Source organism: Callorhinus ursinus, unplaced genomic scaffold (assembly GCF_003265705.2).
Source record: "Callorhinus ursinus isolate GAN/ISIS: 27379988/994484 unplaced genomic scaffold, GSC_fseal_2.0 scaffold2517, whole genome shotgun sequence".
Lineage (NCBI taxonomy): Eukaryota > Metazoa > Chordata > Mammalia > Carnivora > Otariidae > Callorhinus > Callorhinus ursinus.
The window spans coordinates 1-7,505 of record NW_027399571.1 but is presented as its reverse complement, the minus strand read 5'-3'; the positions used below and the strand labels follow the sequence as shown (position 1 = coordinate 7,505).

General features: G+C 49.4%; 1 long non-coding RNA gene across 1 annotated transcript; it reads right to left on the bottom strand.

Moving 5' to 3' along the window:
• Nucleotides 1-758: 758 nt before the first annotated feature.
• Nucleotides 759-2,030, bottom strand: LOC112819166 (uncharacterized). Its single transcript, XR_003206773.2, has 3 exons — nt 1,564-2,030; nt 1,136-1,191; nt 759-923 (listed from the first exon to the last, which is right to left on the bottom strand). It is a non-coding gene; the product is annotated as an uncharacterized lncRNA (long non-coding RNA).
• Nucleotides 2,031-7,505: the final 5,475 nt, after the last annotated feature.

Here is a 7,505-nt window from a genome sequence, read left to right as displayed (position 1 = left end):
CTGGCACCACTCTCCCAGAGAACAGCTTCACATTTCTTTCTGCCATGTGGACCCTTAAAGGACCAAGACTCCTCCCCAAGGACCTCAAAGTTGAATGGGCCCAAGGTGGCAAGGGTGTGTTTTGCCGCCGGCTATTACCCACACGTGCAATGATGCTAGCCATGACGGATGACGGTTGTCTATCTGAATATAACAAGATGCTCAGGCTTTTTAGAAAAGCCTAATCTGTAGGAGGAATCCCCAATGTTCCCAGGCTCTGCCTTCCTTGTATCTCAATAGGGACTGTAAAGAAAAAGGGGGGGGAAAGGTCAATAATGTAGTAGATTGCAGGGAAGTGGTCTGCAGTCACGTCACTTTAATGAACACCCCGCAGTACATTTTATATTTGCCCACTGACCTAAAAATACCCTGCAGGAGACTGGCAATTACAACTTTCTCGAGCTAAAGGGTATCTTCCTGCTAGCAGGGTACTTTTCCATCCCCTCTGGCCAGTCCTCCAGGAGGGAGGGCAACTGCTGCTTTGAATTCTAGGTGAAATAGTGTGTGTGGAGCTGTTGTTGGGCTCTCAAAATAGAGTGCAATGGTCTAAATCTCACAGATTTATGATAATAAATAAGATATCCGTGTGATTGTGTGTCAACTATACTCAAATAAAAAAATTTTAAAGACATCCGTTAAACTCACGTTTCAGATCTCAACCACACACCCTTCTCAAAGTTTCCCCCCTTATTTCTCGGATTATAAAACATAAGCTCGGAAACAAGTGCACGCCTTTATTTCACTTCCAGCCTCTACAACAGGTGCCCTCCATGAGAAAGCTCGCCTTCGGGGTAGGTCGACCTCTGTCCACTGGGGGGTTGCAGATCCCAGTCTTGACCTCCGTCCAGTGGGGTTTGCAGATCCCAGTCCTCAGGGCGTCAAGACTGTGTCGTCGCGTAGGGCAGGACAGAGAAGGGAAGGGTCAGAAGCAGCCTCATCCCTCATCCCGCTCCCTTTCCCCGCCCCCACCTCCGCTGTAGCCAGATGGGAAAATTCCATCTCCCATCTTCAGACAGAAAATTCCCGCTCCCACCTTCTGAATACAAGTCAAAGTGACCCCTTCCATTATATGTCCCCTGGGAAATTGTTGGCCTACCAGCTCTGCAATCAGCTGCTCAGACAGAATTCAAGTTCGGATTTGGCTCTGATGGCCTGCCACGGAGAAAGGGAATAAGAATTGGACGCGCACACCCTCATATTCCTCCCCAGGAAGAGATGGGGAAATGCAAAGGGGATTCAAAGCAGACAGCTTGTGATTATCTCCTCCTTGTCCCTTACGACCCCTACCAAAAACGCCCCCCCCCCTTTCAATTCTGGCAAATCCTGAGCCTTTGGCAGTATCCAGCAAAACCCCACCTCCTCCCTCAGCGCAGCGGGGCCGTGGGAGTGCTCCTTCCCCCGCCTCTCAGTTCTCGATTCCCCAAATGGGGAGCCGCCCAGTACTGGTGGAGCTTCCTCTTCCTCTCTGCGCGCCGGACAATCGCGCTCCCCCCCGCCTCTTTTTTTTTTTTTTTTTTTTTTTACCTGTGCCCGGCTGGTGGGCAGCGGATGCTCCGGTGTGGACAGCTGCGGCTACCGCCTTCCAGTCCCCGCGGCCCTGTAGGGGAAAAGGATGACGCCTCCTCCGCCACCGAGCGAACCGGAGCTGCTGGATGGAGCTGCACCGCACAGCCTCCCAGCCAGGGGTAGCGAAGTCGAGGCAGCACGGTTCCCACCGCAGCTGCGGCCTCCCCCAACCACCGGCTGAGCCCTCCCAGCAGCCGCCGCTTCAGTTAGCTTCTACCCATTGACACAAAAGAGCTTGATGAGCGGGACGGAGCGGCCAATCAACGGGGCGCGGGGGCCGCCTCCCCTCTCAGCCTCCGGCCCCGAGGCCATTGCTAGCAAAAGGGGGGAGCCGGCCGGCGGGGGCTGCGGCACACGGGCGCGGAAGCCAGCGCCGTGTCAAGTGCAGCTCGGACGCACCTACCGGGCCGATTTGCATTTTACCCGTGAGTTTGCTGCTTCCCCTTCGCTTTCTTTCTCCCTCACCCCTTCTTCCATCTCGACTCTCCTCCCTCCGCGCTTTGAGACCGGATGCGTTAAACACGAGGTGGGACAGAAATCAAGTGAACAATAAGAGCCCCTCACGTTTGTATAAGGGGAAGGGGAGAAAGCATTTACTGAGCACTTTCTGCGTGCGAATGCGCTTGCACGGACATCTCATTTATTCCTCTCAGCCGCGGTGTGCCGGTTTAACAGAGAGGGCACTTCAGCACTCAGGCAGTGTGGTTAGGAAGGGAAGAGCGAAGAGCTCACACCCGAGTCGACATACCCGATTTCAAAGGACGCCACTTGTAAACACTCCGCTTTAGTCTCAGATTGAGGGTTAGTAGAGAAAGGCCAAAGTGGAGATGGGAGCGCCCATTTGGAACTATATAGAATTAGTGAGCAAGGACTATTAATCTCCATTGTACAGATGGGGAAACAGGTTAGGTGTCTTGCCCAGCAAAACACAGCAAGTAAGTTTCAGCATCCGATTTTGCATCCAAGCCTGTTGTTCTAATGCTAACTATTTGCCCAGCTGAGCTGCCTACAGAGTATTTCTCCGTCGGTGGTCTCAAACCCACCAGCAGTCTTGGCCTGATGGTAGTGTTGAGTGAGGGGGATTGGGGGAGGCAGTAGGGAGTAGGGAAAGCGGTAGGCAACTTTTGCAGGAACATTGTGCAGAAAAGGAAGCTAAGGCACTTTTCTTTCTCATTTTACACCATTTTTTTATACTACAATAAGATGCCTGTTTATTTAAAAAGAAGTTAAACATTTCTACAGCTTATGAGCTCAAAGGAAACAAGGCTCAGAGGTGAGATGACTTGCCTGAAATTACAAGGTGAAGCCAAAATTTGGACCAGATCTCTCTGACACCAGACAGAGCCCATGCTGTTGACCAAAGTATGGGTACGAGACTGGCTGCCTCAAAATCATGTTGGAGAGCTTGTTAGAAAGGCAGATTCCTGAGCTCCACCTCTGGGGGATTCAGATTTACTAGGACTAGGGGTGGGGAGTGTGATTTACATTTTTAACTAGTGCTGTAGTTAATTCTGAGGTGTAGAGAAGTTTATGAATCACTGCTGGAAACACCACATCATGCTGAGGGTCATAAGTAAATGGCCTGCTGCCAATGTATCTGCCCGCATCACATCTGTCATGACACGTAACTCCAGTGAGCAGAGGTTCCTACCTAGGGTCCTTTCTCAAATCGTTTACCAAGAATTTGGACTCTGTATTTTTCTGAGTCCTTCATTCTGGAGATTGTCAAGTAAGTCTGTGGCCCAGAAATGGTTTAACAATCATTCCCCTGCCATCTTTCTTGGTAACATCTTCCTCTTTCAACTTGCACTTCAGGAAGAAGTGTGAGGAATGAAACAGTTTGACCTAACCCCTGATCCTGTGCTCTCAACCGCTGATACAGCTCTTTCATTTCCTGGCTTGAGGACAGGTTGCTAGGTTGCCCTTCTGTGAGCTCTTGAGGGGCCCTCTCCTTTGCTGGATTTGGCATCACTGGCCCCAAAGAAGGAACAACTCCATGGAAACGGCATGCAGGGCTGTCCTGCAGGCCCGCCAGCTTGAATGGGCTGTGAAACCAGTAGCTGGGAAACCTTCTCTACATTCTATGACTTCTGGTTCTTGGAGAGCAGGTCTTACTTTCCTGATGTAAATTGTGGTTAAAAGGCCCCCTGCGGGGCTTGTTCTGGCCTCCTGATGCTTGGAAGCAAATGAACAATCTAACGCCCTTCTACTGTTCTTGGGTTCGTTTTCAACCTGCCAAGGTACTTCTGATGCTCTTTTCCGCCTTCCTTTTTTTAAAAAAACCCGATACCTAGGGTTCCTTGAAGTAAACACTTCAGATTTGGAGATGAGGACTTTTATCTGAGGACGGTGGCCTTTCTCTTGTGGATGGAACAGTGTGGGAGGGGTGGTGGAGGCTGGGGGGTATGGGAGGTAGAGAGAAGGCTCCCCTCACACAATCGGGGTGATGCTGGTGGTAGCTCTTGGGTTTCCTTCAGACTTCTGCTTCTGCTCCCCAATGCCATGACATCTGACCCTGGGTCTCAGCAGATTCTTGTTCTGTGTTTAAATTAGCTTCACTGCCAACTTAGGTGATCTGCCACTGGTGGAGGTGGGATCAAATAGGACAAAGAGCTAGAGCTCTGAAAAAAAAAAAAAAAAAAAGTGAAAGGAAATGGATTGTGTAAAGGTGCCTGGATTGGACCCTTCAAACAAAGCGAGGATCTCTTTGGGCAAGGGTGGGAGGAGGATTTGGTAAGCTAAGCTGGCTCCATTTGGATACAGAGCATCCCTTATCTTTGTCCTCATGTGTGGGAGTGTGCTCTAATTCATGGCTCTAATGACACCACATTTTCTAATTTCAACAAAGAAATCTTAAAAGCCTGAAGGTTAGGGAGATAAAGTTTTCAGCTGAAACAATAATAGCTTCTCTTGGTTGCCTGCCTCCCCTGTGCCAGGAACTTTCCTTCTGTTCGCTCATTTAAGCTTCTCAGCAGCCCTGTTAGGCATCGTTATCCCATTTTGCAGATAGGGAACCTGAGTTTCAGGGAAGTTAAGTAATTTATATAAGGCACACAATTTAGAAGTGGAGACACTGGGACTCCAGCCCCCTCAGGGCTGTCAAACTCCGAAGCCGATGAACAACTTTGCTCTGCTGTCTCCCAAACAAGCAATTTAAAATGAATTTTGCGGAAGACCCAGAGCATTAGACTGATTTCTGCCTTTAGAAAAAGTGTGGTTGTAATCTAATCTTTATTTCTGGGATCTCTCTCTTTTTTTTTAATGAAACTACTAATATAACTTATGGAGCAATTGATATACTGTGTACTGTGCTAAGAATTTTATATGCTTCATCCGTGCAAGCTTCATGACGATCATTACACAGATAAGGATACCGAGGCTCAGAGAGATGAAGAGACTTGGCTGAGGTCCTAAAGCTAGCAGGTGGCACAGTGAAGTTCACACCCAGAGCTGTGTGACTCCAGAGCCTATGTCTTTATGCTATACCGCGTTGCAGTGGGGAAAACAAATATGGCCCTTATTCTAAATCCGCTCCTCTCTGCCAGCCACAGCTGTATTTCCTTCCCACGGCCTGTCCCCAGAGCTGTGTACCACTTATGCTTTTAGGTCTCTGTGCCTTAGACCTCTTCCTCAGCCTAGAATGGCTGCCCTCACTCCTCCACCTATTGGTGAAGGATCAAGTCAGATGCCCCTCCTCAGAGAAATTTCTTGGCTGCTTCCTGTCCCAGGTAGCATGAAGTGCTCCTGTCTTTCTGCTCTGACCTTGATTAGTGTGCCGTTTATTTTGCCTTCCAGTATAGTTTAGCTCATTGTTGACCTGTCTCTCCCACTACACTCCCAAGCCCTTGAAGGCAGGTACCAAGTCCTATTCACCTCTAGATTCGTAGTAATTTACCCACAAGTGATTTAGTAGACGATCAATATGGGTTTGTGAGCTGACCAAAGACTGGCGGAGGGAGGCACTGAATGAACAAATAAACATGGGGCTGGATCCTGGGGTGGTCGCACAGGCTGTCCATCTGGCCTAGATGGGCCAAGGCAGTCTGGAATGCCCTGGGCTCACTTTACTAGGCTATAAACATAGGAGGCACAACATGGAGTCTAGGTAATAACTACTCAACGCTGACCCCCGGCGCATTCTGTGGTCTGTACTTTGGAATTCATGTCGAGGGGCCAGACCATCCATAATGGTTTATAGAACATCTTTGTATTCGCAGAAGAAAGGTCTTTGCTGCCTCCCATGCGAACACAGGATTTATTCCGCTGTACCTCTTCATCTGGTTCTGGCTGATCTGAGAGTGTCCTGCAGGAGCATGTGCTCTGTGGAGACAGATGGAGAAGTCAGGAAGCATCTCTTTTTTTTTTTTTTAATACTTTTTATCAAGACCACTATGGCATGGATGCTTAACCACTTCATCTCATTTTATTTTATTAATCTTTGCAACAACCTTTGGAGGTAGGTTTGTTGTTGCCACTTCATGACTAAAGAAACAGAGACTGAGTGAAATGTCTTGCCTAAGGTCACACAACTAAGGGATAGAGACAATTCAGTGTTAGATCTCTGCACCACCCCCCCAAGCCTGGCATCATAGCAGGAGAATACAAGGGGAAAAAAGTGGATTCTCCTTCTCCCCCACAAAATAGGAAGAATTACATTTATAAAATGATGAATAGATATTAAAGCTAAGGTGTTTCTAAATTACTGTTCACTTTTAATTCCTGAAAATGACTGGCAAAAATGGCAGATGGAATTGGGGATGGGAAAGCATGATTCTGCTATCAAATATCGGCCCAAATTCCCCCCATGTCAGCCCCCAGTGACATGCACAATATGAGGATGCCTAGAGAGCATTTCACCCCCTCGGCTCATTTTATAATTGAGATGGACGAGGCTCCAAGATGTCAGTGAATTTCTAAAGGTCATAAGGAAGTTGATAATGGAACTGGCACTCAGAGGGCTAGTCTGCCAAATCCTAGCCCGGTGTTTCTGCTAGGTCCACCTGCCTTATGCAGTCAGTCAACACATGTTTATAGGTTACTCAGGAAAATGTGGAGATGTGGAACATTACTGCACTTTGAGATAGAAGAAGGGACAAACCTTTCCTTCACTACCCATCCTTATTTAGGTGCAAGTAAGATTTGGGGGAAGAAATTCTTTGGTAGTAGATCTGGGGAATGTTGGGCATGCCTGTGGTTTTGGGGGCCTGAGTAGAGCTACCTGTGGCCTGGGGGTGGGGGAGGGGTCTCTTTTGGCTCTGGAGAGACAGAGGTGGCCACCAGGGGCCCAGAAGTGTCCCCAGAGGGATGCAAGAGTGGGCCTCATGAGCCTTTGCTCTGGCCAGTTCTCAACTAAAGGGTCTGAGGCAGAAGGGCCCTCCCAGTCTCCTTCTGCCCATGAGGTTAAGGAGGGGAAGCTTAAAGCAAACATGGGGTGCTAGGGTTAGGGGAGGGGTGCTGACAGAGCACAGGAGGCTGAGCCTCCACCTCCCTCCACTGGGAGAGTGTGTGTGGCTTGTGGGGGAGGCTGTAAGGTCAAATTAAGGGGTCAAGGATGGAGCAGGAGCAAGAAGCCAGGGAGGAGCTGAGGGGGACAATTCTGGAAGGAGAGGCACTTCTTGGCAGGTTCTAGGTGTGGCAGCCCAGAGAAGGCTTGAGTGGGCTTCTCGCATTACCTGGCTTCTACCCCTCCCTCGAGGCCCGAGGCCTGAACCTGCACCCCTTTGTCCCCTGTTGAGGGGCCATCGACTGCTAGCATAATTAGAGCCCCAAACACCTCCCTCCCCTCAGGACCACACGGCCCAGGGTTCTGTGTGAAAGCTCCAGAGTCTGCCATTCCTACCAGGCTCGATGTGAATCCCCTGCGCAATCAAGGTGTCCTCTCCTCCCCTGCCTGTCTTCTC